General features: G+C 35.8%; 1 pseudogene; it reads left to right on the top strand.

The window, feature by feature from the left end:
• Window positions 1-442: 442 nt before the first annotated feature.
• Window positions 443-11,724, top strand: part of LOC106634597 (citrate synthase, mitochondrial-like) — a 34,839-nt pseudogene continuing 23,557 nt past the window's right edge.

Genomic DNA, 11,724 nt, shown 5'->3' with positions numbered 1-11,724 from the left:
TATTAGTTGGTGATGCTTTTCTTTTTTAATAAATACTTAATAGCATGCTTGCAGTTAATGACATCTTAGACTTAAAATATAGCACATATTAATATACTATAAACATCTAATTTAAGAGTTTTCTAATCTTACATAAAGGCACTATACATGTTAATCCTTTAACTTAAGGGTTTCATGAACTTAATGTATCCTAACATAATCATTTTCAGTACACAAAGCTACATTGTGCATTTTTTATTCAGTGGAATTTCCAACTTGGGCCTAAACTGGGATTTATAATAACATGTCTGGTCATGTTGGGAGAAACTGAGTATGCATATGAGGTGTTAATGTATATGAACTTATTCAAATGGGGTGCTTTCAGAGAAGGAAGAAAGTTTTGTTTTGGAGTCTATAGCTGGAGATAGGTATGTCAGTTGGAGTCTATAGCTGGAGACTAGGCATGTCAGTTGGGTTCTATGGGAAGCAGACATTGAGACAGAGTTGGGAGTACAAGCAGTTTATTAGAGATAACACCTATGAAATACAAAAGGCAGAGAAATTGTATTGGGCAGGAAATGCCTACAGATTAGACAAAGTCTCAGAAAATCCAACAGGGAGCTTTGGAGCAAAGATTGTCCATGAGATTGAGCTCACTAATAAGCAGAAATGGCCAGGCCCTAGTACCCCTACTCTTCTCAGACTAGTTGGGGAATACCCAGGAAGAGGAGCCAAGGTCAACAGTGTCTGTCGTAGACAGTGGTTCTTGTCATGAACTTCTGTCTGAATCCTGTAATGAAAGGTGTGTCAATAACTGTGAAACATCCTAACAAGTTAGCTCGCCACAGTTTTGTGGATGCTGGCAGAAGACATGAGACTCCTGCATCAGAGACAAAGGGCTTTATTATTCATGGCATAGTAGTCAGCATATTTGAATTGACTCCACTTGCTCGAGTTCCCAGAGGGAGATGCAAAAGGGCTAGGTGAAGCCTGCAGAAACCTTCCCTCTGTTCCACAGAAAGACAATCTATTTTCCAGGGCTGTTGGCCATACAGACATCACTAAAACAATAATTTGGAACAAAGTTAGCCAGTGCCTCTGCTCACAAGATGTGCAGAAATGTGAGAGACCCCTGGGGAATTGACTTCCAGCAAGGTTCTCCAAACAGAGACTGAAGGAAATATTTTCATTGGTGACTTTGGAATGTGAGGAGCAAAAAGCAGAGAGACAATCGTGTCTTTTTTTTTTTTTTTTTAAGAGAGACAGGGTCTCATTCTGTTGCCCAGGCTGGAGTGCAGTGGTATGATCATAGTTCACTACAGCCTTGAACTCCTGGTCTCAAGCGATCCTCCTGTCTCAGCCTCCTGAGTAGCTGGGAATACAGGTGTGCACCACCATGATCAACTAGTTTTAAAATTTTTGTAGATACCAGGTCTCCCTGTGTTGCCCAGGCTAGTCATGAACTTCTGGCCTGAAGCGATCTTCCTGCCTTGGCTTCCTAAATTGTTGGGATTACAGGTATGAGCCACCATGTCCAGCCATGTTGACACAAAGTAGGGAGAGGGACTGTATGAGTCTGTTCTCATGCTGCTAACAAAGACATACATGAGACTGGGTAATATATAAGGAAAGAGGTTTAATTGGCTCACAGTTCCACATGGCTCAGGAGGCCTCTCAATCATGGCAGAAGGTGAAAGAGGAGCAAAGTCACATCTTACATGGCAGCAGGCAAAGTGCATGTGCAGGGGAACTCCCCTTATAAAACCATCAGATCTTGTGAGACTTATTCACTGTCATGAGAACAGCATGGGAAAGACTCACCCCCTTGATTCAATTACCTCCCACTGCGTCCCTCCCATGACATGTGGGAATTAAGGGAGCTACAATTCAAGATGAGATTTGGGTGGGGACACAGCCAAATCACATCAGGGTCATTCTTCTTGCAACTTATTCTTGTGACACAGAGGGACTTTAGCTCCAAGAGAATTACAGTGGAGGCCATTCCATATAGGCATCTCAAGTGTTTGCAATTTGAGAAGTAGCAAAAAACAAGACTATTGGCGTGAATATAAGTACTTTCCTTGACTTCTCTCAGTATTTGACTATAGCGAATTAGGCCACAGGCTGAACATAAGATAGTTTGTGAAAACTTTGAGACACCCTTTCAGGACCTCTAGAGATAATTGGGCATGGCTGCAGAGGCTTGTTTTGCATGAAACTGATTTATGTCTGCTATGGAGGTGAGAAAAAGAGGCAGGAAATATGAGATGTGACCATTAATATTATTCTACCCATACACAACTGCTGGGGAGGCCTGCCTAGAGAAACTCAGGTCACGCCAAAGGTGCTTATTCTGTAGTTCTCACAAGTTCTTTGATGTATGAATTACTATATTTAGTAATTCTCTCTAACCTAATTATATTTGGCCGTGTATCTATTTCCGTTTTTGTTCCCTAATCTTCCTTTCTCCTGAATACCTAACTTGAGGAAAGCCTGAGTAAGCAAATAATTTTATCCAGGTTAAAAAAAAAAAGTTAAAGTTTTAGAATTAATGAAGGAATTTCTTGTTCATATTTCCAAGCTCAGTTCAACATTTACCTCCTCCTTGCAAGGGGTTTCATAGAAACCCCTTCGTCTTGTGTCCTCACATGGTGGGAGTGGCAAATGAGCTCCCTTGGCCTATTTTGTAAGGGCATTAGTCCATTATCAGAGGCCTCAAGCCCTAATCACCTCCCCAAAGGCCCTACCTCCTAATACCATCACTTTGGGGTTATAATTTCAACATATGAATTTTAGGGGGAACACAGACATTCAGACCATAGCATTTTTCAAAACAAATGTGGAAAATATTACAAAGAATGAAACTCTCTTGCAAAATTGCAATGTACATTGCCATAATAAAGGCGATGAGAAATTGTGCATTAAAGAAAACTACTTGAATATATGTAATCTAGAATCTCCAAATTATTTTTTTTACTACAGAACCTCTTTTTTTTCTATAATATCCTAACCAATTCAACATCATGTAACACCCTGTGATGAGCTTGGTTTTATTCTCTTGTGTAGAACTCTTGAATTATTTACCTTTTGCATATTTGTTTTGTATTTTATGCAGCTGAAGTATACACTTGTTGAGAACAGGGACTGTGTCTTAAACTTCTTGTATCCATCACAGAATCTAAATCAATGCAACGTACGTAGTTTGAGTTCAATATATATGTTTTAAATGTCTTAATTAAGCTAACCAGAATAAGACTGGTGGCTACAGATACTTCACTCACGAGATTGAGTTCAATAATAAGCAGAAATGGCAGAAATTCACAGATTCACCAGTGTATTCTCAGGGCTCGGCATATAGAAAGAACTACATTGAAATTTATCACATGCTAAAATATGTGTTAGAACAGATGCAGATAAAAACATAAGACTCAGTCCTAGAAATAAAAGAATCTAGAAGCTTTGGGGGCAACTTGTAAATAAAGATCATGGGCTCATGTTGCAGCAGGATATGAAGTAAGACTACAAAGAACACAAACAGCAAGTGTCGTCTTCAGTTTATTTGAGACAGGTTCGCATTGGACAAAATGTGCAGTATGCTTGGATGCTTATGAAGCAGTACAGTGCATGGTGAAGTGCTTTTTCTTGGGATAGCCTGCCTAAGTTCAGGACTTAGCTCTGCCACTTGGTAGCTGAATGAGCTCAAGTCAATCTCTTAATCCCTTATCTAGAAAATGGGATTTTAAAAGTGCCTACCATGCAGGGTTATTGTAAACAATAATAAGATATTTAAAGAATTTGACACAGTGCCTGTTCCATGTACTAGTCAGAAATCAATACATGTAATCTATTATTTTTGCTAGGGTAGATCAGAAAAACCACAGAAAGGTCTTTACACTTTCGAATAGCAACATGGTTCAAGTCTTTTTACCTTGATCTTTCCAGACGTCTCTTCTTTCTCAGTTTTTATACTCTTGATATATGCTGTGTCTTGCATGGCCATATGATCACACAACTTTTTATACAGTCAATTAAAATCATATTATAATGTATGTCTTTGCTTGAGGGCAAAAACCATGACCCATGCAGTTTTGTACTTGTACGGAGCCAGAACGGTAATTGCTGGTAGTTAAATGCTCAGTAAATACTGATCGAACAACACATTAATATTTTTAATTAAAAATATATTAAACATTAAAAATGTACAAATAACTGCTAAATGTGACTACGAATTGAGGGAAAACTGGTCCTTTTCGGTACAACAAGATATTTTAGGTGGTTAGATATCTGAATTCCCGATTTGGATATTTTCTTATAACATATGCATACTTTCTTAAAGTTCCATTATTTTCGATATTAACCATTTCAATATAAATTTTTTGGAGCCTGCTTTTATAGTTGCCTCTGTTTCCTAATTCTCAAACATTTAATTGCTCTGTTTAATAGCCATTTACCTCTTTTTAAAATTTATTATTTATATCCTCCAACAGTACTAATAATTCTTTTATGTTTAATTACTGTTAGGTTTAGAATTATGCATTTTATTTTATTTTATTTTATTTTATTTTATTTTATTTTATTTTATTTTATTTATTTGAGATGGAGTATCACTCCGTCACCCGCCCAGGCTGGAGTGCAGTGGTGTGGTCTCGGCTCGCTGCAACCTCTGCCTCCTGGGTTCAAGTGATTCTCCTGACTCAGCCTCCCATGTAGCTGGGATTAAAGGTGCCTACCACCACCATGCCCGGCTAATTTTTGTACTTTTAGTAGAGACGGGGTTTTACTCTGTTGATAAGGCTGGTCTCGAACTCCTGACCTCAAGTGATCCCCCTGCCTCAGCCTCCCAAAGTGCTGAGATTACAGGAGTGAGCCTGGCCTAAATAATGCATTTTGAAATAAAAATGTCATATATGATTATAACGAAGACTCTTGAACATCCTATTTGCTTTTCATTATTTCTATTGGCTATTTAGGCTTTACTTGGTTTAGACGAAGCATGGATTGAGCACCGGCTTATATTTTTTCATGTTGCCTTATAAGCCATGAGGTCTATTTTGGAGCTTGGCTGGAGAACTGACCCTCAGAACACTATTACTCTTCCTGGACAAGAAAAAAACCTAGTAAAAAAGAAATAACTTGATAAAAATCTCCTGAATCCTTACTATATTTTAGGAACTTGTCATATCTGAAAACCTCATCATCATATGAGGCAAGTAGTAACATTTTACTGAGGAAATGGAAGACTAAGGAAGTTAAGAAATTCACCCAAAATTTAATTGCTTATAACTACGTGAACTGAGATTTAAGCATAAAGGTCAGTCTGATCGGAGCCTGCCCTACACCACCTTTTTCTCCATAATTTATCACACACTAGTACTATTTTTGTAGTTAACATCTGAATGATTAGGCAGAAGTAAGCCAGTTGGAACTGTGCTGCTAGGACATTGGAATACCTCTCTCTTTTCTTAACATATTACAGCTCTCTGGATATGTTTTTTATTTTTCGTTTTGAGACAGGGCCTTGCTCTGTCTCCCAGGCTGGAGTGCAGTGGTGCAATTATGGCTCACAGCAGCCTCAAACTCCTGGGCTCAAGCAATCCTCCCAAATTTGGGAGGCCTCAACCTCCCAAATTATGGGTATGTTTAATCCGAAAAAAAAGATAAAAATTGTTTCACTGCAACTTAAAAAATTGGTAATTTATTCCATAGATTTCCGTCTAGTTCTCCAGCTTTCATATTCGCTCAACATCTACTGAAAGCTCCCATTCATGTTGAGTCAGCTAGCAGGGTATACAGGCAGGTCTGAAGCTTATGAATAGGAGAACTGGGATGACTGCCATTGTGCAGATCTTTCTGGTAAAGCCAGAATTTGAGGTTTAAATAACAGGTTGTCTTGAATATCTACTGATCCCCATGTAAGAATCTAATGTTATATCATTGACTCACCTGAGACTTATTAGTCACCTATAAAGCAACTATAATATAATGAGGAAAATAAGGGATTAATAATTTTTTTATCTTATAAAGCATTTCAAAAAAGATGCATTTGTAATTAGTAGAAGCGTGTTTTTATTCACTGTATAGTTTTTCCATAAGAGTACTAAGCTTAAACTTGACTTCAGTACGTTAAGTATTCTGAGAATGTTACCTTTCTCAAAAAAACTTACAAAATGATAACTTGGAAACAAGGAAGATTTTGCATAAATCCTGCATTAATAAATTTTTCTTGCATCACTGGGCTTACAGGAAGAAAGGAAAATCTTCAGCAGCCCAAAACACACAAACGCAGAAAGAATACACAAAATATAATCTGTGAAGTAAAACCAGAGCAACGAGTAAACCCTTGTGAAAAGCAAGGCTACCCTGATTGTAATGCCAGTGCCAGAGCTAAGGCAAGGAGACTAAGGCTTAGGCATGCAACAAGGTTGAGTTGCTGATCCTAAAACCCCCACATTAATCTGGGCATCTTAGAATGGGCCAGAGTGTTCTCAAGTCTAAGCTGAGTCTTAGAAGAAATAATTTTAATTTAATTTTTCCCTGGGTAATAGCATATTCAATTTAGGCCCCAGTTTCCCCTCCTTCTAAATATTGGAGACAAGTACATATCAAGAAAGGTTGAGAAGTGGTAGAATCCTCATGCTTTGGGTTGGGATCCTGAACAACTCACTCTAGAAGTGATTAACTGTAAATGAAGTCCTTGAAGGAACTGAAACCTAGTTTGAATAGTCTCAGCTTCTCGAATTGGATTAAGGTGATTCCAGATAGAGCCCATAATCACTTGCCAAAGGTGATATAAATTTTCTCCAAGGGAAGATAATATAGCCTAAATTAAATTCTAAAATGTTTTATATATACTGTCTGGCACTAAAAAAGGACACATAAATAAATCAAACAATATGATCAAAATCCAAGAGAAACAACAGATAATAGAAGAGCCCCATTACCTAGGGGATTCTAGGGGGTCCAGAAAATGGAAGTACCAGACACAGATTTTAAAGACACTACGCTAACAATGTTCAAGATAATTTCAACAAAAAACTAAATGAAAATCCTGGAATGAAACAAATAAACAAAAATCTGAAACTGAGAACTAAATGATGAGTTTACTATCAGATAAGATCTGACGGAAGAGAAGATTAATGAATTAGTGTTAGGTTTTGAAGGGATGGCGAGGGTTAAAGAAAGACACACACACACACACACACACACACACACACACACACACACACACAGAGGAAGAGGGCGCACAGCAGCAAATGGAGGCTTCATGTCCAGCATAAAACCTACAGAAGTGGGGGACCAGCCTAATGCCAGAGCCCACCACTGCTTACAGGCTGGGTGTACTTATAGGTATGGGCGGGAGGGATCTGGGCAGTATGGCTTGCTGCCCGGCAGGATATTGATAAGATGTTCCAATGATGAGGCGGTTCTGGCCCTTGTTCTGGCAGGATGTCATCGTGGTGTTCCTTGGACCTTTGTCCAGCAAGATATGATAGGGATGTTTCTTTAGTTGGGCCTTTTTTTGCCTTGCGACATGGTCAGGTGGTTAGGCAGGAGGTTTCTCATGGCCCAAACCCCCATGAAATGTTTTACTTTGACCAAGGTCTGCAAAATAGCAGGGAGCTTAAAAAATGGTGCAGTTTGGACTAACAATTAGAAGATAGCTCGGAGAAAATATATTTTTAAAACAGAAAATAGATAAAATAGCCTAAGTTTGGGAATACGTGAGTCACAACTAACACGTGGATAATGAGAGTCCTGGAGGACAGTAGAAAGAAAATAAGGCAGAAGTGTATTTAAAATAATAATGGACTTATAATTTTCCAAAAAGGATGAAAGATTTAAAATAGAGGTGTCCAATCTTTTGGCTTCCCTGGGCCACATTGGAAGAAGAATTGTCTTGAGCCATACATAAAATACACTAACGATAGCTGATGAGCTTTAAAAAAATCACAAAAAAAAAATCTCAAAATGTTTTAAGAAAGTTGATGAGTTTGTGTTAGGCCACATTCAAAGATGTCCTGGGCTGCATGCAGCCCACGGGCCATGGTTTGGACACGCTTGATTTAAAGCCATAGCTTCAAGGTGCTTTATGAAACAAACAGGGTAAATAAAAGCAAAATTATACATAAGTATATCACAGTAAAGTTGCGGAACTACAAAGATAGAAAAATGCTTAAAAGCAACCAGGAAGAAATCTTTGTAACTCTACAGGAATTAAAATAGGATTAACCATCAAAACTCATAATATGTAGCTAAAGCTCTGTTGAGACAATGTTTCGTTTCAAATATATATGTTAGAAGAAAAAAAATTGAAGTCAGTGAGTTAATAGAAGCAATGGAAACTCAAGCACAATAAAATAAAGGCTGAAAGAAAATAACTGCCAATCTAAAATTGTATTTTCTCTTTTTTCTTTATATATACATATATTCTAAATTCTATTTTCAATAAAAACATTCTTCATGAATAAAGGTGAAATAAAAATATTTTCCACACAACCAAAAATTGCAAGAATTTATCACCTGAAAATCTACACTGAAAGAAATACTAAGGCATGTTCTTCAGTAAGAAAGGGTAAATGGATAGTTTTAGACAGACAACTAGACAGAAAAGTGTGGAGATGCAAGAGAAAGAGCAGCAAAAAGGGTCTAAATATTTACTGTTCAAATTAATAATAATAATATCATATTTAAAATTTAAAACCTATAGAGTTAAAATATATGACAACAATGCCATCTAAATCTAAAGAATGATAAACTGAGGTTACATGTTCGAAGGTTCTTGAACTGTCTTGGAAGAAATATAAGGGCTAAATTATCCTAGTCTTTGATAAATGAAGAATCCAGGTTTTAATCGCTCAGGGTAATAAAAAAAAGTAAAGAATATATAATTAAAATAGTCAATTATTTAAAGTAAGAAAGAAGAAAAAAATAACACCAAATGGTGACATTTTTAGCTTAATTCTCTGTGAGCAGAGAAAATTTATGAAAATTCAGTACATGCATGCTAGCTAGGGCAGAAAGCATGTCGCAACATGTTTAACTCTTGGCCCATTTGCTCCGAGAAGCCCCAAGAATACTCGCTGACCACACTTGGCGGCTGTAGCATTTGACCCTGAGGTAACTAACTTTGCAACAAAATATCTCGCTTTTATTACTATTTTAACATTGCTCTCATATATCGACTTTGGAAAGAAAAGACATCTTTTTATTTATGCATTCTGTCCTTAGTAGTGTTATTCCCATTTACAAAATATAGTAATTCTCAATTGCTGAAAATGTCGAATTCTAGAAAAAGTAGCATTCTTACATGTGATATTAACATCATTCTCTGACAGGTATTGACATTTGATAAATCCAGTTTTTCTGAAATAGACAATTCTGATGTCAGTTCTGTTTAGAAAAAACTCCAAGAACAGTTTTTATATTTTATTATTTATTTATTTCAGATGGAGTCTTACTCTGTTGCCCAGGCTGGTGTGCAGTGGCACGATCTTGACTCACTGCAACCTCTGCCTCCCTGGTTCAAGCAATTTTCCTGTCTCAGCCTCCCGAGTAGCTGGGATTACAGGCGTGTGCCACCACGCCTGACTAATTTTTTTGTATGTTTAGTAGAGTTGGGGTTTCACCATATTGGCCAGGCTGGTCTTGAACTCCTGACCTCAGGAGATCCACCCACCTCGGTCTCCCAAAGTGCTGGGATTACAGGCATGAGCCCCATGCCCAGCTCAGTTTTTATATTTTATTTTCACAGTGAAAACCAGTCAGATTTGCTTCAGCCTCAGAGAGCATATTCATGTAAAATTAAATGAGCACTGGCAGAAAGCTTTTTTTTTTCTAATCAGGAAAAGAGTTAAAAGTATTATAATAAAATGGAGTGTGCTCACCGACCACAGTAGAAATAAAAGTCAACAACAATAAGAAAACTTGAAAATCCCCCAAATAGTTGGAAAATAAATAATATGCTCCTAAATAATCTGTGAGTTAAAGAATAAATTACAACAAAAATTAGAAAATACTTTAAAATGTTAATAAATATAATACCTGTCAAAACTCATGGTTTGTAATTAAAGGCATGCTGAATGAGAAATTTTTATTTTTAAATACATATATTAGAAAAGAAAGATTAAAGTTAATGAACTGTCTCAAGAAATTAGAAAAAAACAGTAGATGAATCTTGAAGACAGTAGAACAGAAGAACAGAAATCATAAAGAGACAAGCAAAAAATCCATGATAGATTAAAAAAATGAGATAGAGGCATCAAAACCAAAATGGGGTACTTTGGAAAGAGTAATAAAATTGACAAACTCCTTCCTTCTGAGACTGGTGAAGAAAAAGTTTAAAAAGAGAGAATGCAGAAATACCTAATATTGGAAATGAAAAGCTTATATTTCTACAGATCCTATGTTCCCAACTTTATGACAATAAATTTGAAAAATATGTAAAATTAATAAAGTCCTAGAAAAATAAAACACTAAAACTGATGCAAGAAGAAATAGAAATTATAAATATTCTAAATAAATGTATTATATTTGCTAGTAAACTTTGTGAAATAAAGTGCTAATTTTGTCACCTTTCCTGGAGAATAAAATAGAAGAAACATGTCCAAGCAGTCAGAATAATTTTCAAAATGAAAATTTTAAAAGAATATTAAAGAATGAAAATTATAGGCCAATTCATTTATGACGATATGAAAGTCTGTAAATTCAATTAGAAATTTGAATCAGCCAATAGATAAAAGTATAAAATATTGACCTTATTTGATTTATTTCAGAAATATGAGGTAGGTTTAATATTAGAAAATCAGTCATTGTAGTCTACATTAACGGCATAAAAGAGAAAATGTTGTAAGTATTCAAATGGATTCAGAAAGAGTATTTGATGAAACTTAATGTTATTAATGGTAAAAGCTCTTCTCTAAGAATGAGACCTTAATCTCATTTCAAATACAAGGTATTCTAAAACAAATAAAACAAACTACAGCAAACATCAAATTCAATGGTAAACATTAAAAGCTTTCTGTTTGAGATAGAAAATAATATAAGGGCACTACCTATCATCACTTTAAGTCAACATTTTTGTATAGGTCCTAGCCAGGGCAATAAATCAAAATGAAATTAAAATACAATCGCTTGAAAGGAAAGAAAGTTTATCATTATTAATGTACAATATAATTTCATGCTCTGAAAATCCAAAATAATCACTGATAAATTATTAGAATTAAGAAATGATTTTGGCAAGTTTATTGAGTGCAAGATCCAATATGAAAACATAACTTATATTTTTATGTATTGGCAGAGAATTAGAAAATGAAATAAAATAACAATTATAGTAGCATTAAAACAACAACCAATACCTAGCAATAAATCTGACATAGGTTGTGCATGACTGCTATTCAAAAAACAATTTAAAGGTAAATTTTTAGAAGACTTAAAGAAATGGAGACATACACTACATTTATGGATTTAAAGAGTCAATGTTTCAAAGACGTCAATTCTACTCAATCTGATCCACTAGATTTAGTGCAGTTCTCATGAAATTTCTGTCTTCTTAAGGTATGAATTGACAAGTTGATTATAAAGTTCACAGAGCAATGCAATGAGCCAAGAGCCATGAATAATCAACTTCCTTCATGAAGAAGAACAAGATGAGATAACTTACTCTAATTGATATTAAGCTTATTACGAAGTTATAGTAATTGCAATAATGTGGTGCTAGAACAAAGATGGATAAATAGACCAATGTAA

The sequence above is a fragment of the Pan paniscus genome, chromosome 2 (assembly GCF_029289425.2).
Source record: "Pan paniscus chromosome 2, NHGRI_mPanPan1-v2.0_pri, whole genome shotgun sequence".
Taxonomy (NCBI): domain Eukaryota; kingdom Metazoa; phylum Chordata; class Mammalia; order Primates; family Hominidae; genus Pan; species Pan paniscus.
Note: the sequence above shows the minus strand (reverse complement) of the source record. Positions and strands in the feature narration are given on the sequence as shown.